At 32.1% G+C, this 23472-nt stretch overlaps 1 pseudogene across 1 annotated transcript; it reads right to left on the bottom strand.

The window, feature by feature from the left end:
• Positions 1-6303: 6303 nt before the first annotated feature.
• On the bottom strand, positions 6304-21377 carry LOC149774123 (uncharacterized; annotated as a pseudogene). The gene is made up of 12 exons (XR_016417071.1): positions 21151-21377; positions 19636-19686; positions 19240-19329; positions 15525-15609; positions 15124-15201; positions 14766-14874; positions 14451-14485; positions 13811-13904; positions 12999-13153; positions 11998-12168; positions 11100-11201; positions 6304-10428 (listed from the first exon to the last, which is right to left on the bottom strand). The product of XR_016417071.1 is annotated as an uncharacterized LOC149774123 (transcript).
• Between the last annotated feature and the right edge of the window lie 2095 nt (positions 21378-23472).

Raw genomic sequence — 23472 nt, 5'->3', positions numbered from 1 at the left:
TTTCGGGTATATACTGTGATGCCTGCATACAAGTTCGTTCTGTTATTTCCATCACAATGAATCGCAGGAGGCTGAATGTTGCGGGTACCAAGAACTTTATCATTACAAATTATGTTTTCGTTATGTTTTGTTTACCATTTAAAAACTTCATTACCGTGAATTTTCTAGTAAATTCTTTACCTGTTACTGAAATTTTCTATGTAGAAGTTTAGTTGTTGGCTTGAACTTCAAACCCATGTTTAGGAATGCATGTTCTGGTTATGTCTATCTCGGAGAGCTTATGTTCATATTCGCTTTCCCTACCTGTCCTATTAGTGTTTTGTTGGCATTTTCCCGGCCAACAAAAATCCCCATATTTATCACTATAGTTTTCCACCCAACGGCAATGTTGGTCTGAAAGGACATGCGATTTGTTGCTGTTTTGACTACAGTATTTGTATCTTAGAGCCCTATAGCTTTGTTAATGACAATAAATCAAACGGTTTAGGAGTAAAATGCAGTTGTTTACGTTATGGTTAGGGTTACTGTTATCTGTGAATTAATACAAACACACACACACACACACACACACACACATATATATATATATATATATATATATATATATATATATATATATATATAGAGAGAGAGAGAGAGAGAGAGAGAGAGAGAGAGAGGTGGAGGGTTCGCCCGTAAGTGATGGAAGAAAATTGTAACTTAAGTTTTATATAATAATTTTTTAAAAGTTTATTTCCAAATGCCATGCTCACGATGGTGGTCACCGCACATAAGTCTAAGGGACCTGGCCAAAAGGATCCAAATCAGGCCCCTCATTTGCTCTTGCAGTTACTGCTGATATGCATTGAATCGATATTTATTATCTTAGAACGTTTATTTAATTGAACCAATGTCAATAACTACTTAGGGGCCGTCCATTTAGCACGTACGCATGTAGGGAATTGGGGGTTAACCACCGACCCACGAGAACCTACCGGCAAGCTTTCTCGCATATCAACGTTGGCTTAGAATGAACAGGACACAGCACGCAGTCTCTCAGAATATAGTTAGGAAGGAGAGAGAGAGAGAGAGAGAGAGAGAGTTGTTGTTGTTGTTTTCATTGTTATAGGATTTAACGCCATTTTTCAGCACAATATAGGCTATACATGGCGGCCAGTATTAATGGTGGAGGATGTTGTTGTTGTTGTGGGGTTTAACGCCATTTTTCAGCACACGATAGGCTATACATGTCGGCCAGTATTAATGGTGGAGGAAGAACCCGGAAAGCCCCGGAAAGAACCACCGACCCACGAGAAGCTACTGGCAAGTTTTCTCACATGCCCACATTGGCTGAATCTTAGACTCGAACCGCCGCAGACAGAGGTGAGATGGCAGTGATCCGTAACGAAGAGCGCTTTAGACCACTCGGCCACTCGGGGCCCCTTTAATGGTGGAGGAAAAAGCCGGGATATCACCGTAAAGAACCACCGACCCACGAGAACCTACCGGCAAGCTTTCTCGCATATCCAAGTTGGCTTAGAATGAACAGGACACAGCACACAGTCTCTCAGAATATACCGGTAGTTAGGAAGGAGAGAGAGAGAGAGAGAGAGAGAGAGAGAGTGCAAATGACAGCGATCGAGAGAGCGAGTAAGAGAGATAAAAAAATTGAAATGTTATTTTGGAAACTTTATTTTATTTATTGACAGCCACAATCATAATACAAAAGTATTTTGAAGAAGAAAACAAAATTTAATAACAACAGATACAGCAATATAAGATTTTATATGAAAATCTTGAAATAACATTATTTAAAAAGTTAAAATAAATGAAGATGTCTGATGCATTTCACTAAAACCCAATAAAATATATGACAACTGATGATATAAAACATAAACATCAGTTGGTCATTATCCTAAGGGGTAATAGCGCTAGTCAATTTCAGCAGTAGATATCACATCATAATGAAGAAAAATTAAGACCCATGTATTGAATGGAATGAAATATATAAAAGTATTGGGTTAACGAAAGAATTACTTACACTATACCATTAGGAAAAGATGGGAAGTAAAGCTAATACTGTGCCGTCTAACCGCAGTTTAAGGAGCTGAGCAGTGAAAACCACTAACATGTTATTAACATGTCGTTCGGTCCGGCAGGAGTTAACTTGTAGGCACTCTAGCATTAGCACTAGAGTGAAACAAAAAATAAATAAATAAATAAATAAATAAATTTAAAAAAGTAGTACATTAAAGATCGGACAAGATTTATGACTCTGGTGACTGTTATGTGGATAAATATACATTTCTTTGTGACCGTTAACCTTCAAGACAATACTTGGAGACAATAAACTGCTTGCAATTTTTAAGTAGATATTTCTTCAAAATAAATATTATTAACCTTGTTCATAAAACTGTATTTGAAAAAATAATGTGTTGTAACTATTACATACATCCAAACCACATTAATAATAATATTCAAAAGTCAAAACTTAGACCATTATTCTACTCTTGAATATTAACATAAAAACTTGTTTAATATTGAAGGAATGAAGAATATTCGCAGTATAGATCATGACTATCAAAATATGTGAAGATTTATTTAAGTAAGACAAAGATCTGACAGTAATCTTAATATTAGTGTATAAAAAGAAAGTAAAATAAATTAAAACAGCAGGAGGAAAATATTTAAAACATTATTTACATATAAGTTCGTATCAAATTCATAGAAAAGGTCATTTTATCATTATTGGTTTCATATTTAAAGAATGAGGAAATCCTATACTTACTCATCATGATGTCAGTCAAATTTAAACTGCTCTTGTCAATTTCACAAGTTGACATAATATCACAATGAAGCAAAATTAAAACCTATGTATTACATGTAACGTAATTTATTAAAAAAAGTATTGGGTTAATGGAAGAATTGCTAACTATATACCGTTATGAAAACATGAGAAGTAAATCTAATACTGTGCCGTCTACCCGCAGTTTAAGGAGCTGAGCAGTGAAAACCACTAACATGTTATTAACATGTTGTTCTGTCTGGCAGGAGTTAACTTGCAGGCACTCTAGCATTAGCATTGGAGTGCAAAAAAACAAAAAATAATTATTAAAAAAATATTACAATAAATTATTTATATATCTCTGTCTAGCTCCCCAAACAATAATCAATTGTGCAATCAATTTACAATTACAATCTAATACTATGTACTAGTGTTAACCATTATTACACTTACAGTAATGTGCAATTATAAAGAACAATGAGGCAGTCGGTGTAATAGATTCCTGACCCATTACTACCTGGATAAGGTGAATAATACTAAGAAAATAAATTTAAACAAAATTAAATTATCAAATGGGCAAACAAATGTGAAGCTATTATCAGTAAGAAGTGGAAATAATGTTCTACTCTTAAATAGGGATAATGTATTATAAACGCGATTGAAAACATTGGCTGCTATAAACATAATGAAGATATTAGCACTATTACAGATAATACATTTTGTTAAAATAATGAATATTTGAATTGTGCATCTGTTGCACCGAAAAAGTCAAAACTTAGGCCATTTTTATTCTACTCTTGAATATTAACATAACATACAAATTTGTTTAACATTGAAGGAACGAAGAATATTCGCAGTTTAGACCATGACTCTCAAAATAAGTGAAGATTTAATGTAAATAAAACAAAGATCTTGGTGTCGTTGGAGGGTTTAACGCCATTTTTCAGCACAAGATAGGCTATACATGGCGGCCAGTATTAATGGTGGAGGAAGAACCCGGGGAAACCCCGGAAAGAACCACCGACCCACGAGAAGCTACTAGCAAGCTTTCTCACATGCCAACATAGGCCAAACCAGCAACTCGAGCCCACGCAGACAGAGGTGAGATGACAGTGATCCGTAACACTGATGGCGCTTCAGACCACTTGGGGCCCCCAAACAAAGATCTGACAGTAATCCTAATATTAGTGTACAAAAAGAAAGTAAAATAAAATAAAACAGCAGGAGGAAAATATTTAAAACCTTATTTACATATAAGTTTGTATCAAAATCATAGAAAAGGTCATTTTATCATTATTGGTTTCATATTTAAAGAATGAGGAAATCATATACTTACTCATCATGATGTCAGTCAAATTTAAACTGCTCTTGTCAATTTCACAAGTTGACATAATATCATAATGAAGCAAAATTAAGACCTATGTATTAAATGTAACGTAATTTATCAAAAAATTATTGGGTTAATGGAAGAATTGCTAACTATATACCATTATGAAAACATGAGAAGTAAAGCTAATACCCGCAGTTTAAGGAGCTGAGCAGCGAAAACCACTAACATGTTATTAACATGTTGTTCTGTCCGGCAGGAGTTAACTTGCAGGCACTCTAGCATTAGCATTAGAGTACACAAAAAAAAAAAAAAAAAAAAAAAAGTACATCAAAGATCGGACGATAGTTATGGCTCTCTGGTAAGTGTTATGTTGATAAATATACATTTCTTTTTGACCGTTGACCTTCAGGACAATACCTGGAGACAATAAACTGCTTGTAATTAGACCACTCGGGGCCCCTGTATTAAATGTAATGTAATTTATAAAAAAGGTATGGGGTTAATGGAAGAATTGCTAACTATATAACAGTATGAAAACATTAGAAATAAAGCTAATAATGTGTCGTGTCTTCTACCTTCAGTATAAGGAGCTGAGCAGTGCAAACCACTAACATGTTATTAACATGTCATTCTAACCAGCAGGAGTTAACTTGCAAATGTAATATATGTATATAAAAGTATGAGGGCAATGAAAAAATTAATGAATTTACATCATTATGAAAGGACGGAAAAAAGGCAAATACTGTGCCATTTACCTGCAGTTTAAGAGCTGAGCAGTGAAAAAAACTAAAATGTTAGTAGCATCTGAATAAGAAAAGCTAGCAAAATTTATGAAATAAAGAACTAAAACGATCTCCAGCTGTCTATTAATTTTTCTGTTGACTGATACACACAACATTTGTGCCAGTTAACATTTTTGAAATTAACCACAAAATATAAGTGTATAATTTTTAATACAGTAGTAAAATGAACAATAATTCTTTAAAGTATGACTGGAGAAACATAAGGATTGTAAAATAATTTTATCAGAGTTTGTCAGTTACAATCCAAATGTTTAAAGTGTAACAGACCAAAAGAAATTAGTGATAGTGGTCGGGTAATGATGAAGTGAATCGCTAATGTTGATTGATAAATGTAGAATTTTTTGTTTAATGGAGCAAATAAAAATGTCTAAGTGGGTGTTAAAATATGGATACATTTGTCAAGTACATTTGATTAAAGATATAGCAGCAATAGTGAATAGTACTAAAGCTTGTATTTATAGTATTATGGATGAGTATAATAAAAAATGATTATAAACACAATAAAAATAGATGAAAAAAAACAGGCATGAAGGACAAATCTTCAAAAGAACAAATGTGAAAACCCTAAGAAGCTGAAACAGTGGGCAAAGACTGGAGATATTAAAAAGATCTAGGCTTTGGAAATTGTGATCAGGTAAAGGATGTTGAAAAGTTGGAATGGCGGCATAGGAAAAAAATGAAGCCATATTTTGTGAGGCTAGAACATGTAAATGAGATTTGTTTAATGCAAATTAACTTCAGGCTCACATGGGAAGTATATATTTGGATACTGATTGAAAAATGGGAAACTTTACATATCTCAGGATATAGAGATGAAAGCACAAGACAAACTACATATGAGCCAATGGAAACTTAAACATTTCTTATGGCAGAGTACCAATGATGGTTAGTATGTCAGTGAACTATTGAAAGAATAAAGGTATGCTGCTACTGGAAAAGATGGCAACGATTTTTAATAAAGCAAAAAGTTGTGATTCTTGTTTTCATGTACAATAAACCCTTATATTTAATAATCTGAAAAAAAAACTGAGCATGGAAAATCTGGAATGTGTTTACTATAATACTGCTTAATAACGTACAGTAGAAACCGTAATAAGTTTATTTCAATGTAGTTACGAAAATAAGTCTTTTAAAACTTAGAAATATAAACAAAAGTACCTATTTGGAATCTTCGGATGCTTTTTCAACCTTCAACTTAATCTGACATCTTATCATGTGTAACAATAATATCAAATGTCATTTTTTTAATAGAAAAAAGTATCTTTACATTACTTTATGAAATTTGTCTCTGTTTATGATCATTTTATATATCGTAAATATGTTTCACATCTAAATTTTGGAGTAAAAATTACTCCCTCAACTGCAATAATATACCCAGAAATTGTATCAAACAAAACAATGGAAAATGCAGCAAAGAAATTTAAGAATATGAAGGTGTTCCAATGATCTATAACATACATCTAAACTCCAGCTAAAGCAACTGTCATTTGTTTTTGATACCTTTCACTTTTTCTTACATTCCATTCATGTATGAAAAATTGTAAGTAGAAGCAAAAATGTTCTTGGGTCATTTGACGAGCTGATGATTTAATACACTGAATGAAACTGTTAAATTGTTCACATATTGAAGAATTTATAGAGTCAAATCCAATCAGTCTTGATGATCGATATGCACAGGAACATTTGTGAGCAAATCCATGGAAAATGTCATGGAAGAATCTAACATCTCTAAAAAAGCCACTTTCTCGGTTTAAACAATACTCATGGAGATTACATGCAAAGTCATAAAATATATTCTTTGGTGGAGTTTCCAAGTGGGAATAAATTGATGCTGATGGGTCTTTACGTCCTTCGGCATTTGTCATATGAAATCCATAACAATGTCCATGATTAGGACAGAACCAAAGAAATAAAGATGAAGTACCAGGTGCGGAAATATGAGTTTTAGAGAAATATTTTTCACAGCGATCATGATCTAAAGGTGGATCATCATAAGCCAATGTTGTTTTCCTTTCACAGTCAATAGAAAATGTTCTGACTGAACGCAATTTCTTTCCCGACTCAGAAAAATAGTATGCTCTCCCGAACTTTGGAGGATTATAAGTACCAAACTGTGGCAATGCAGGTTCAGCTGGAGTTACATTTATTTCACTAACTTGTGTTATTAAATAACAAATGAAGTCAACTACATCTTGGCGTATACAATCTTTACCATTCTCATTAATGTTGCCAAGCATTGATGTTGCAATCAAATCTCTTATTTCAGGTGAATATTCACGCATTTCCTGCATCTTTCTATTGAAGAAAAGATCTCCACCATTATTAACCTTTTCTCCTGCCATATGATCCAAAAGTTCTACAATGCAATCCAAATACGTATGAGGGATCAAGCTAATGATAGGAGCTGTTGTAGACAACATTTTAACAACATTAGCAAATGCAATATTTTCATCTGGTAAAATATTTTCATCCTCTGACATGTGTGCAAGAAATCGTCTGAAAACCGGCTTAACTGAATCACATAACAAAGACAAAAGTAAATTATTTCTGTTAAATTGTTCTTCATGTGGCAGAATCTCCTGCTGTGGTATTTCTTTTAAAATTACACTGCTTATGTAATGCAAATGTTCTCTGGCTTGTTTTAAGCTATCTGTATCAATGCCTGTCCTGTCAGGAAGGAAACATCTTGTCATTCTTCTGTGCAGTGTTGGTAAGATGGTATCAGGGTCATCTGGTTTGCTTATTTCCTCAAAGTTAGCATTGCGAAACCCAACTCCAACTTTCGTTCCATCACATGCAAGCTGATTTGGGGCAAACCCACAAACTGGACAGGGTTTTCTGAAATCTATCATCATATTTGAAGCCCAGCTGAACCACCATTTCCTAAATACTACATGATCCATGAATGTGCGGAAATCTGGATTTGATTCACGGTAATCTTTAGTTCTAAGGTCACAAAATGATGAAAACGTCAATTTAGAACACAAAACCTGGTTTACAAATGCCCATCCAATCTCATCACCTGCAGCAGTGTCCCTTGTAGCAACATGAATGCACAGAGATTGCCTTTCATCCCATTTTATTTTACATGGTGCTTCAGTTTTAACACATATTCGTGTTAAAACTCTACAATGCACTGGTGCAATTTTTGTGTAAATGGTCAATGTACGATCAAAAACAGTTTTACCATTTAAATGATCTAAATCAGTCCACCCAGCACCGCACTGACATGAAAACTCTGGTATCTCATTCACAAGGTCAGGTCCTTTTACACAACCATTTTCGATATTGCTAAAGTCTGAAGTGATCCAAATGTATCTTTCCCTTATGTTCTTGGCCAATTTTGAATCTTGCTGTTTTCGTGCTGAATGTGTACTTACACAAGGAAAGGACCAAAGTCCATCATTGACATTAAAGTTTGAGTCATTTCCTGTTGAAAACTGGTCTTCAATATTCATTTCAACATCCATACTTTCAGTAAAGGCTTCAGTTTACAAATCATCTGCAGTATCATTAAATAAACAATTGGAAAACTCCATCCAGTAATGAGGCGCATTTTTTAGTTCCAGCAAATGGCAACATAGGTTTCCTCCTTTAGTGAGCAAATCTACATTTCTTTTGAATCTCTTTCTACTTCTGCAGAAACCATTTGTACATGAAAGTATAAAACGCTGAACACGGTCACTGAACGTTAAATGTACAAATGAAATTTCATCATCATGCAAGACTGAAAATTCTTTGTATTTGGTCGGCAAGATGACAACTCAACTACCTTCATATCTTTGAATGATAGACTTCTCTGTATCACTGCTTGTATGTTTGTAATTGCTGCATTTTCATCACTTTCAATATTTGGAAAAATGTCTTCTTTTAATACTCGACAATGCATGCACTTTATACCATTTATATCCAAGGCATCATACTGTTCTTCTTCTATATCACTGAAACATTCTAAAAGTGTGCGATAAATTTTACATGTACAAGTGTAGAACATTCCATTTTCAAACTGCTCCCTTGTCGTCACGACATACTCAGACTTCTTGAATTCTCCCGTTTCGTCATCATAGTCATTCATGACAGCAATTAATTTGTGCTCATCAAAAACCTGTATAACTAAATCTCCATATTCAAGTAGCTGTTTCTTGAAATTATCATAGATACTTATATCTTTCATTACATTTTCATTCTTTAGGTCAACAGTTTTCAATACCATTTCTGCTGTCACAATCTTTCCACGTGGTGTGAACATTTTCCTACGTACTGGCGCAGGTTCAGCATGATACACAATATTTTCACTGGCACTATTATTGTGATCATTTTCCTGGCAAAGGTCTCTGTAGACTTTGAATAATTCACCAAATTGTTTGTTCTTGTAAAGATAAAGCGCCTTGTTCCTTAATGATTTAGCACTATAACAGATAGAAAAGCGATACAGAAATTTTATTATGTCAATTCCATGGTCATTTGATAATAAATTTAGCATAATACTTTGTTCATATAGAGACTCAACAGAAGCAAAACTTTTTAGAAAGTCTACTGAAGATTTCTCATAACGATCCAAAATTCTGATCTCTGGATAATGACATATGATATCACGAATAGCAGGAGTCTTCAGCATTTCATTGTCACAGGACATGTAATAGGCATCCGATACATCTTTGCCGATTTTAACAGTGAATCTTTTGCGAGTGGTTAGAACAAAACAGGCACATAATTCCAAGTTGGTGAAATTTTCAGCATGCTCTGCAAGTTGTAGTTTTCTTTCCTTCAAATTACTTAAATTATATTTATATACTTTATCTGGTCTGCTATGACTTTTATGTGAACCTTTCATTTTCCTCTGTGTTACCTTTTTTTTTATCTTCATCAGTGGCAATGTTGCACAAGAAAAGTGATTCTTTTGAGATAGTCAATTTCTCACATATTAGATGTGAAAAATTCTCCACCATAAAATTTTGATAATATCCTGATTCAATATATCGCATATAATAAAATGGTGCTTCACTGCTGTCATTTATAATTTTAAGTAAAGTAAATACGAATACTCCCTCAGTACAATTAGGAAAAGTGGCTATATTTATAGCAGCATCCTCAAATTGTTGAAGCTGCTTATTCTTCGAATCCATGAAATGGCACTCTATCAACTGACTGATGATGTCATGCTCTATGTAAATGGCTTTATGGCACTTTTCCAAATTGGTTGTAAACACATTTTTAGCAATGCTAACTTCTGATAAATCTGACTTTCTTTTCCTGGATAAAGTTTTATTGTTAATATCTGTAGGATGTAATGCGGCTTCCTGCTGTAAAGAATTTGACACAGGAGTTTTAACTTCTATACTGTCATCTGTTGTCCACTTTTCTCCTAGAAGCTGCCTCTTGCAAATATATTCTGCAGTTTGCTTTTCAAATTCACGAGCATTGGAACTGTTTAGCATAGATAAGTACTGGCTGTGATCTTCAATAGTGTATGGGTATTTTGGTGGCATTCTGAAATCTTCATCCAGTAAAAGGAGATGCAGTTTGCTTCGCTGTTGACAGAAAAATAAAGTCAACTGTAAATAAAACATCTTGAATATCACTATAAATACTATTTTATAAAGATCTTTGTTATCATCAAAATGTTATCAAATGAGCTTAATTATTAGGAAACTATGCAGATTGTTATGTATGAGAGACATTACACACAGACTGAAAGTTAAATGAGAAAAGAGGGTGAGCTGATTACCTAAAAAATAAAAAATAATCAAGGTACGCATTAGTAGTAATGTATTACATTATAATTAAACTATTCCTCGAGTGGAATATTGTCTTAATCAGTTCCAATATAACTGCTCATTCTGCATATAGCAATATTTTATATATGTAAGAGGAAAAAAAAATATAGGAACTGAACAAATTAGTTTAGGTAAATAATTACTTTCAAATCAGCAAATGAAATAAAACTTATCATGAAATATCCACTGAAAAATAATTAAAGTTGGAATATTAAGAAACTGTCACAAAATTTCATGTTACAAAATAATAAAGGTAAAACTAGATCACAGAAAATTAAGAAATCCTAAGTTTAACTATACCATACAATATGGATAACTGATATGATAATGAAAGCTATGTGATAAATAGAACTATCAGTGAACCAAAAACATGCATTTTTTAATTTCAAGGCGCATTTCTAATGACCATCATTGTAATATCTCACCAATGGCACTGGACATAAATGCAGATCACTAGTTATTTTTGATAACTGTCCAAGAGGTAAACCTTGTTGCCATTTTTCAATGGAATGAAAAGAAAACTGTTCCTGCAAATGTGATAAAATATTTTTTTTAAATGTTTAAAATAAGTAATTTTTTTCATTACAACAAAACCTTAAATATCATGTATATTCCAGAGAACAGTACATAAAGAAGCTGAAAACAAAATATATTCTAAACATTCAAATGTTGTCCAAGAATTAACTCATATGATAATCAAGATGGCCTTAAAACCATGACAGTGAATAAAGAACTGGGCTCTCATTCACCAACAGTCAGATTTTCACAACTTAAAGATGAAGAAATTCATAGCAAGTAACCAAAAACATGGTTAGGTCATCAGAAATAATTGTATTTTATATATGACTAATGCTGTAGCTGGTTTTGAAAGAAAGTTCCTCTTCCAGTTTCACCTGCCACTGCTGAAATACATTTCTTCATTAATGTTACTATGAAGAAGATTATTTTAATATGTTACACAGTATATGGAATATTTAAGCCAAATAAGTACAATTGTAATAATGAAGCAGTTAATATTGTCATTACAAAGTTACTATAATTATGATTAAGGTCTTCATAAGGACCAAACTAGTGTTACTGGCCACAGCAGATTTTTCTAGGCCAAATAATTTTCATAGCCCAACTTATTTAATTTTGTCTGTGATGTAACCAATTTGTGATGACTGTAGCATGTGATTGACATTTTCAAAAGTTTCAGTGCACTATTATTATGTTTTAAGGACTACATTATTCATGAATGAATGAAAAAAGAAATATATGACAATAACTGAGTCACACTCTACAATGTAGACAAAAAAATGCAAAAACTGTAAGATTACATACCAAATAAATGTGTTTTAATACATGTGTTTCCAACTCATTTCCATCGTAACTGGTAAAAGCACAGTCTTTCCATTGACATAACATGCCAGGATGAATATGACCTATTACATGCTGTCCTAAAAGCTGCTCTGTTTGGAATGTTTCTGTGCAAGATTCCCAGGAACATTCGATCTAGATTAGAAGAATAGGGCATGATATGGGGAACTAAAATACTGTAACTATGAGAACTAATTCACGTGTTAAACAAAACTGAACCTGTTTGAAAGTATTTTCCTACCTTTTAAAAGTATAAAAAAAAGAGAAAAAGATGACCAGGAAAACAAATAAGTTTAAAATGCTAATCTTGTATATTAAGGAAACACTGGCAGTTAACCAATTCAGCCCCGATCCTGTCTGTAGGCGTGATGAGGCTGTACCCTACTTCAAAGCCCTGAAGCAGAAATTGATGTTTCTAATACAACTAGTCATTATTCTCATGGATAATTTGTTTAAAACAGCTGTATTACGATGTATTCAAAAATAGTACCCCAAATGTCCTTCCTACGCACATTTCAGGCAAAAAAGACAAAAACCTATGGGGCCGAATGAGTTAAATTTGGTTTATTATGATCACTCACACTGCATAGAAACGTTCACAGTTCTGACTGTACACACTACTGCTAGTTATATTTGCCGATCAGGAATTTCCTAGAACTTATTTCTCATTGATACATATTATGTTTTAGTGATATACATATCAATTCCTCGTATGATAATTTTTAATATATATATTGTGAACAGAAGGGAGAAAAAAATAAAATGTGTGTACCCAAAAGGTATGTTGTTGTTGTTGTTGTTGTGGGGTTTAACGCCATTTTTTAGCACACGATAGGCTATACATGGGAGCCCGTATTAATTGGTTGAGGAGGAACCAGGGAAAACCCCAGGAAAAACAACCAACCCATAAGAAGCTCTGGCAAGCTTTCTCACAAAGGTATAGATGACAATATAGAAATAATTACCACTGGAGGTCCAGGATTTTCTTCAACATCACCAGAAAGGATCAGTTTCATTTTTGCAAAGTTCTTCCAACAAAATGCAGCAATTTTCTTTACAAATGACAAACAGTTTGACAGCACTGTTTGATCTCTTTTGTCTCTTTGTTCACATTTCATGCCTATATATTGATAAAGATGATAAATTTAATAATAAATGAACGAAACATCCATCAACAATATGTAACAACTGTATTCAAGGTGATGTTAAATGTGGCATGGCATCACTTTGTTGACAGGAATTTTGCATGAGTATGCAAGGTATGTGCTTATACAATGGCGAGAAACAGCATAAGAAAGATCTGATAATTTGCTTAATGATATTACTAAAGGCATCAGCGTCTTGAGCCAGAGTAAATATTATATCGTAATACCCTGGTTTTCTTTCTGATAAAAAATGACTATCACGGATGATATATGGCATTAAATCCACAAAGCTGAGTATCGTGTCTGAAAGGAAATTATTCATGCCTTATTGACAAATAAATGTTGAATCATTTATTGTGAAAGACACAAAATAATGTTCAAATTAAATAAAGGGAAAACGATTAAGTCACATTAAAGTTCCACTTTACACATTCTATACCTCAGTCTTAATAAAACGGCACATTAGGATGGCACTATATATATATATATATATATATATATATATATATATATATATATATATATATATATATATATATATATATATATATATAGACACACTCAGAAAGTGAGAGAGATGAAAATAGTAAACAGACCAGATACATAACTGTAATACTGAAATGTATATTTACCAAATAACTGCATTTCAGGAACATCCAATGCAATAAAATCACTATCAGTTATGGAACTTATGTGACTGGATGCTTTACAAGTATATATCTCATCCTGAAAAAGGGTAAATTCACTATAAAGCCAATGATTGAGGGTTGTTGAGCATTTATAAATAGGACACTAGAAGTATTAAATAGCTATACATACACAGATATCAACAAAGATGAAAATTGTACCCTGATTATGTTGGAAGATAAATTTTAATTTATGCATGAATTATTATCATCAAAAAGAAAATTGATATCTTTTCAAGATATTATTATAGGAACATTAAAATATAACATGGACTGTATTAAGGCTTCAGAAATAATTTTATTTAAGTCAACTTTATGTGTCATGTTGAAGTAACTATGTGTGTGTGTGTGTGTGTGCGCAAATACCCAATCATGAATCATATGCATTAATTAAAAAATGTACACCATGAATTAGTTATGTAAGTATTTCTGGAACAAACTAAACAAACGAAGTAGTATAAGTTGTCCTCATTCAAAACAAGTGATGGCTGCCTTAACACAAGAAGCCAAAATATAATTTTGGTAAACATAATTAAAATTATTAAGTTCTGAATTGTATTTAAGCAGAAACTAATATATATCATACCTTCATATGGTTTGGTTTGAATGAAGCATCCTTATCTGGAAAGGAATACATGTTTTAGACTCGATTAAAGAAAAGGCTTACAAAGAGGAAACAAAAAGCTAAGTAATAATTAAGGAATAAAACAATATTTGTGTATCTATGATGGAACATGAAAAACAATCAACTTCATATCACAGAATTTACAGGTCAAAAGCACCAAATATATAACACAATATAATTGTAATGCATCTATTTCATCAAGAATAAGCAAATTAACTGGATTAATTTTTTGAAAATTTAATAATAATTTGGCAATAACTACTTCAAGAAACATACACATGATCTCCTCCATTTTCTTTCTATGAGGAACATGTCTGCTCAAGTAATGGTTCAAAAGAAAGTCTTCCTTAGTGCATTTCACACGGCACTCAGGACAGCAGAATACCTAAAAAATAAAAATATTTCAACAGTAATAGTGTTTAGGAAAATAGAAAAGCACTTAAATGTTAACAATGCTGCACTTTTTAATAGCTTAGTATTCATTATTATTAAAGAACAGTGATTCAAAAATATATATAAAAAATCTCAAGATCAGATTTCTTCTTTACTGGTCAAATGTGAAAACATTAGCCACAAAACAGTATTTAGAATGATAAAATAAGAAAAAAACAATTGTATAGTATTTTCTACTTACCTTTGCAGGGATGATTTTCTGGATGAATCTTTTCACTTTTGGTTTCTGGTGTGTACAGGCAGCATGAATATGTCGATCCTTAGAAAGTTAAACTTTATATGATGGCACAAAATCAAGCAAATTTGATAACAACAAATGTTGTCATTAACACAGTCATATGCAAAGGTGCCTATATCATCATTTGCTCTGAAATTTATAACTAAATACCTTGTTAATTATATTATCATATATTTTTAAAACAAGTAAATTTCCAAAGTCATTACTTTCACTGTAGTTTCTATAACAAACTATAATACCGCAAACAGCACCGGTCTTTTATTCAATAACTTTTTTTTAAACTTTCAGACTGAAACATTTATACTTTGATAATTAACATTTATACCTTAATACTAAACAATTACCTTGTATATGTTATGAATAGCTGTTGGTGGCAATATTACAGCAACATCCTCACTGACATGCACTATTATCTCATGCTGCTCTAATCTGCATAAAAAGTATATATCATCAAAAACATTTCAATAGTTATTTTCCTGAGAAAAAAATTAATTGAAACAAACTTATCAAAGTATCAGCAATAACTCTTGACACATAAAAAAGGACACCTGATACAGTTAAATAAAAGACCTGGCAAATGCGTCACTCGAATTATAAATGTAAAAATACGTACGTGTCTTTCAAGAGAATATTTTTAAAGAAAAATAAGAATATGCGAACAATATTATAATGATGGCTACACACATTGGCTGTAAGGGGTGGAATCTGATGAAGAATATTCACTCTAATATAAAATATTATTGTGAAATAAAGATGCATAAAAATGTAATTTCAATTATTATTACCATTTAGCAAATATGCAGTTTATATAAAATGTTAAGATAGATTCATATTGCTGGCAATGTCAGTTTTCCACAAAAAGAAATGAATAGGCCATTCTTAATCTATGATGGTATATATGTTCAGTACACAAGCACTACCAGTTAACAATTCTCAGATGATTTATTAATCATAATGTAGCAACGCAGCTGTACAGATATCAGTAAATTACTATCATCAAATAATAGCATAACTGATGATTATTTTCCTGCTCAAGTAAAAAAATATCACTTGGAAAAAGGGAAAAGAAAGACAAGAAAAATAACAATATTAAATACTAACAACTATAACAAAGTATGTAAACTGAAGCTGCTTTTACACAGGTTCCAATCGACACACCCATAATGTATGTATTAATGAACGCATGCACATTGAATAAACTTGAATCAAATATATAATCAGTGTGAAAATTTTGCTCTTGTATAAGTGAACAGATTCAGTATTATCATCTATAAATAGACATGCAGAATAGGTTAACATATTTTTTAACTAAGCTGCAGGATTGATCATAATCTCTATAATTGGAAACTATAGCAGGCATGGCCTTACATAATTGATTAAATGTACAGTACCAATCCTCTATTTCTTAGAATGCCAAATATTGTAATTTTTATGTTTCATATAAATGTATGGCAAAATATAAAACAATTATTAAAGCAGTAAACAACATTGTTTGAATATTTAATGTACAAATGAAGTAAAAACAAATGCATTTAGGTTATAAATTATAACAATAATTGAAAAGTTAACTAATCACTAATTTTGAAACACACTGGCTGTCATAAATACCCACAGGAACCCCAATACGATTTTAATACCTTTTAAAGAAATTGAAAATTCTCATTGCATGAGTGTTGTATATATTCTTTTTAGTGGTTTTATACTTCTCCAGGCCAGGGGAATTTTTTTAAAAATTAAAACAAATATTGTTAGTAGTAACAATATAACAAATTTCATTTCTGAAGTATGTGCATTATTAAAATGAATTGAAAGAAAAAAGAAACCAGTCTGGTCCATAATGAACACATTTTGTTATGACTGAATAATAACTAGTAATTTTATAAAAAATAACAATATAGAAGGTAGTGAACATACTGAGCTTTTGTACTGTAAATAAAGATATGCCACACTGCATGATTTCATTATGTGCTGATGAAAGGATAATTTAATGGTAAATTAACATGCACATTGTGACAAAGATAATTGTACTGTAAATTAACATCCACATTCAGAGATCGCATTAACTTTATAAGGTGGCATGATTTATGTCATCATTTGTATAGTAACTGATAAAGAGCAACTGGAGTCATCTGAGAAAGATTTTAATTAGTTTTATTGGATTTTTAATGAAGCGTTAACAATTTATCAGTTACATAACTATAAGGTTTCCTTGTCACAGTCTATAGCCAGGGTGTAAAACCGGTTTTGGCCAAAGACCAGATTGCATTTTCTAAGACCAATCGAGGGCTGAAAACAAATTTCTTTAATATTATTACTGTTCACACGCCAGATTAGGCCCACTGGCAAGGGCTTGTGCATCTATGGTATATAGTGATGTCAAAACCATGCCAAAGACATATTGTGTCACACATTATCATGACAGTGGGCTAATATGCATTTACTGAAATGTGATTGCAATACAAATGAGATGCAACATCAGAGGTAAATTTCTGGTCTTATAACTCAACTAGAATAATGATGGTACTTATTGAATCATAGGATTTTAAGAATAAAACTTGTTATGTAAATAAGAAATCTTCTGTATTTAAATGTGAAATATTTCTGCTTTTCCAACATGATTAATGATATAATATAACCTGACAATTGGCTTACAATTTATCCACCTTTAATCATTTTAGTTGTAAATGTAAAAAATGAACAGAAATGAAATATCAAAAAGGGAATCAACATAATAAAAACATGAGAAAAACAAACCTTTTCTGAGAACAAAATCTAGTTCTATGAGACTGAAAAGAGTTTCATTTTTATTGAAATTAAAATAAATATAAAGCAGAGATAACAGTGATGCATGTCAGGATGAGAAAATTGATATCTTTTTCTTGTGAATGATATATCTGCCTGAGCTGTGAAACCTAACTTATGAAACAAGCGAGCTATGTACATTTTGGAAAATAGACTAACAATAATCATGAAATTTATTTATAAAATCTTTCAGATTTAATAAGAAATAAAAATGTCTCTTCCCACACCCACTTTTTTGATGTTCAAAAGGCAATGGTGTGATGGTGATGGAACTGATGTTTAATGCCATTTTAACACACTGTGAGATGGTTAAGGCTGAAAGTCACATAACTGGAACCAACTATGAGAAACTGACATTCATTTTTTGGAGTGTGAGTGGACTTGACAGCATCGGATTCATATGAACAATTCCTCAAACTATTTTTAAAATTTAACAAGACTTTCAAACTCTGAGACAAGACAAAAGCTACATTATGTCTATTTCACCCCTTGAACCATACCTGGACATTCCAAGCTTTCTGTGTGTGAGTTTATATAACCAACATCACTGTATATGTGAAAAATCAGAATTCTTATAACAATTCCAGCCTGTACATGTGGTATATCTGATTCAACCTTTCACCCCCAACACAAAGCAGGTCGACTGAAACAATTCCGCTAAAATATTAGTGCAAAACTAGTAGGCATTAGATAGTTATGACAAAGAAAGTTACTGCACAGATAAAGCTAGAGTATAAGAGTTTTGATCTATGAACAATAGATGTGTCAATGACTTTCACAATTTATGGGTGGGTGTAGATATGACACATGATCATATGATTCACGTTTCATATGAATAATTCTATGAAATCTTTGTGAAAACCCAGATATCGCTAAAAAGTTGCAGCCTGGATAAGCCTGACGTAGGCCTAACCTAACCTTTGACTCAGAACCATGAAGTGGAACATGTAGTTGAAACTGGTATATGACACCACTAGGACAATATAAATAAATTATACAACATATAATTCAAGACAGGAGTTATTCAAAAGACGTTGTGGCCGGGTCAAGAAGATTAATTGACCCAGATTTTATTGAAAAAATATCAAGCTTTGCAGATTTATGGCCATAATGTGAAAATGTGACGAACTGACTCATGAAAATAGGGATAACAATGCGGGGGGGGGGGGGGCAGGGGAGACTTTAGTATAATTTCTTACTTTAGATGATACATTTTTCAATTTATCTTTATCTCTATCTAATACAAAATGCTCATACCTTTTTAACTCGTGTTGAAACAGGTACTCTGTATCGTTTATACCTCCTGAATTTGGGAATAAATGGCTTTTTGCTAAAATTGCAGCTCTCCTTAAATGAAATAATTATAAAACATTAACAATATATGTAAACAAAAAATTCTGTACTTTGGTCAGTCCAATTACTCTTAAGTATATAATAAGCACATTAATAATTTTACCTGTCATTTTAAAAAGGACAAACATGAAGTTGACATTTTCTAAAAACAAATAGGGGCAGAACATTATGATTTAACATGGACATATTGCTGTAATACCAAAATCATTTACCAAATATAGACTGATGTGAATATGTGACCTTATTCATGTTAAAAGCAAGTTTAGATTTTATGTAAAAACTATAATTTATGTTAGTCACCTTATCCTTGTAATCCATCGACTTAAGTTTATCTCTGGGTGGAAACTGCTTCACTACATCCGCATAAGACATACGGGTATCGACAAGGTCCAAGGATAACAATTTTTCAGCGCTGTTTACCTGCTCCATGTCCAAACTAACAACAAATGACTCCAATACTGTTTTCAATACATATGCACCATTTATATTTACATGGAGTCCATCACGTGCCAAATGCATACTTCGATCAAATAATGGGTTATAGTCAATAAAATGGCACTTATCACATTCTCGGCTTAAGCTCATAATGACATCATTTAGTGCAGCACATCCTCTTTGTAAGTCTGGTAAAACAGTAGAGTTCCAATGAAAAGATTTAAAGTTACTGGTGGTTCGAGGCAGAATTCCACAAACAGTGACCAGCATCGTGGGATTCATTTCCAGCAGCTGACGAATAAAGTCTCTGTAACAACTGAAAGCAAGAAGTGCACAAAAAGTATTAACTAAATGCAAACAAAACATGACTAATAAAACTGAAAATTTCAGAAATTCACCACCATAGTAACTGCTGCCATTTGGGAAATATAAAGAAAATGATACAAAAATTTAAAAGCATCTGCTACCAGGGTTATTTTGTTCAACTCTCAAGCTCTAAGCAAAAATAAATATCCCATTTTGACATCATATGGCAAGATTTCGGAACAATCAACACACTTCATTTTTGTTGTAGCAATGTAAAAAGTGTATTGTCATAAAGTGCAATATGTATTACCTAATTAATGTTACCCTCCTCCTGATGTTAAGCCTGTTTATTTGTGGCATTTGGTGGATTATTAGTTAATAAATGTAGATTGTTGGAAGCTGAGAATACCAAAATCAGTTAAAATTGTGACAAGAATCTTGAATTAAATGAAGCTACTGAAACACTTTCTTCAATACTTTTATGTTTTTGTTCATTTTGTTAAAGAAACATACTTCAACTTAATCTGATTATGGCATTCCCGGCATAAATCACATTTCAGGCAAATGAAATGTAGGCCAACATAACTTGAAATCAGGTCCACATGATTGTGTGAGAATTTTAATTTATTAGAAAAAAGGCATCAGAGTAAGAACAATCTCGCTAAATCAGTGTGACTTTAATTTGTAGAAAAGCATCAATACGGGCTGCATAAAGTTTCAGATATTTCTGAAATCTGACTTCTCAATATGATGCTAGGTGACATCAAAACATGCTACACAAGCACAATTAATTAGGTAATAAAACATTGACCCCAAAACATAAATATCAGGGTCAATGTCTTAGACTGTATGACGAGTAGTCAATATGGATGCTAATCATGTAAATTTGTTATTGAAAATTATGCTGGCCATATTATAATTAGAGAGAATATTTGGAATTCATCACTAGCCAGTTGTACTCTGTAAGATCAATATAATACATTAAATATACAATAGAAATTTATAATAGTTATGCTGCAAATATTGGGCACAAATAATAAATGTTTTCAAAGTCAAATTTACAAGCAAAAATACCTTGTAAATATGCTAACATCTTTTCCAACATCATTCGAACCTATGTGAAGAATCAGCAGGTCAGGTTTTGGGGCTCGGACAACATCTAACACTTTGGATATAAAATTGGTGACATCTCCAACCAATTTCGCACCAGGAATAATCAACAGGAATAAGTTGGGAAGATTCAGAAGACAACTGAGTTGCTTCAAATTGGAATCACCTGCAACGAAAATGCTCCTCGACATTCTGACAAGTATGCGGCAGCTATGCAAAATATACAATGAATATGAAATGAATATCCACTATTTAAAAGAAGTAACTGTCTTTCTAAAAAGAAAATATAAATTACATAAACACTAAATTATACTTTTCACACCAGATCAAGTGTAATAAAATGGAAGTTAATCATAAACACTTCAGAAAACAAACTACTATCTTGGGGTAAAAACGTATAAAATGAATATAACTAATAAAATATTTTCTAGTATATTCTTCACGCTATCAGTTCCAATACCTTAACTAGTATGTGAATATGCAAACTTCTTACTTAGGTAGTAATCAAATTTAAACACTAATACATATAAATGAACAAAAAACCTTAGCAATGCAAGTACAATATCAAATAAATTCAGCCAATATTCACAACAAATAGAAAATAAAGTCAAACTGATAAAACTTAAAAGGACTGAAACGAAAATTCAAATTGGTCTGGCAGTTGGTAACGTGACTATGGTCTATACAAACTAGTTTGTTAAATTTGCGCACTATGATAAACTGTAAAATAAATCAAAGCGTGATTAATTATAATTACATATATGTCTAACAATTTTTAAATATATATGAATCGAGAATATGGTAACTAAGATGCAGCAATTATTAATCGTTATCGCTCAAATTTGAAAGGCGTTCGCACGAATTTTGGTTCAAGCGGAAGCAGGAAGTAGAATTGGTGGTTTATGGGATTGTTTCTGAGGAATGTATTGTACAACCAATCAAAACCATCGTTTTTAGAGGATACATTTGCACATCTGAATGTACGAATATTTAATGAAGGTAGGATTTCTCCATTATCCCCCCTCCTATGGACTTGCTCTTTTAATTTAGAGCAAAGTGCTCGTATCTAGGGTCAGTTTATTCACAGTTTAATGGATCGTAAGAGTAGATGAGCGCTGTAAGGCGAAAACAGATAAGGCATGTGAGCGTCGGTGGCAACACTAAAATAATGCCCTGATACTTCGTCGGATATTGAGAGTTTCAATGTAGCACCAGCTCGTACTTGATACACATCCACAAATAAGTCAAATTCAGATGACGATGACAACTACAACATGCAATACTATAACATCATCATAATGTCATCACGGAACAAACGTGTTATGACACAAGCACCCGACATCCGCTACTTCTCATATGTGTAATTTAATATCAATGGACACACAAAGTCTGCTCCAACAGCAAATATGTGACAACTTAATAATGTCACTTTCTTTACGTTTACACGTTTTACCCTCCTCCATAAGATTCCCGTGGATGAAGTGATAACTCAAAACCCTCTCAAACATTGTTAGCGCATCTGGACATGATAACTACAAATAATTGCATGTTTCCATTAAGCTGTTAAGGAATATATTTGACGAGGATGGACGTATATTTATATATATATATATATATATATATATATATATATATATATATATATATATATATATAGAGAGAGAGAGAGAGAGAGAGAGAGAGAGAGAGAGGGTCTTATAATATTCCGGGCGCTAAAACTTATGGATAATGATAGATACAAATCAGATCACACACAAACCAAAATTATTGTTGAAATTCTCGTTATTTTCACCAGACATAAATCATCTCTCCTTTTCGTAATATTTATTTTTATGGTGAATTAGTATAAATATGTTCTTGCAATGGTCCTATATCTATTAGCATTTTAAATTCATTATGTATATCGCATAAAATAACATATCTTTGGCCATGCCTTATACAAAACATATATCTATGACTATATCATATATATCGGTCCTAAATATTGAGTATTATGCATCCTTTTGATCAATTCTTGTTTTTATTTTTATCAGAACTACAATACTATGATTGACTGCTATCTGCACTTGAATTTAGGCGAAAAGTATTTAACAAGTATTGACATCAATTGTGCATTTATGTCAGAGTTACAAGTTTCTCAACACCGATAAGAAAATCCTTAAACATAGTACCCAAAATTAAATGAAAAATTTAAACCACTCTTGCACTGGTAATATAATTGGTAAGAAGACCTACCAAATCAAAGTAAATAGAAAACATATATAGAAAAATAGATAACTGCTCTGA

Source organism: Sinohyriopsis cumingii, unplaced genomic scaffold, assembly GCF_028554795.1.
Source record: "Sinohyriopsis cumingii isolate HCF-2022 unplaced genomic scaffold, ASM2855479v2 utg000426l, whole genome shotgun sequence".
Classification (NCBI taxonomy): Eukaryota; Metazoa; Mollusca; class Bivalvia; order Unionida; family Unionidae; genus Sinohyriopsis; species Sinohyriopsis cumingii.
The sequence above is the reverse complement of the archived record's forward strand: the minus strand, read 5'-3'. Positions and strand labels throughout refer to the sequence as shown.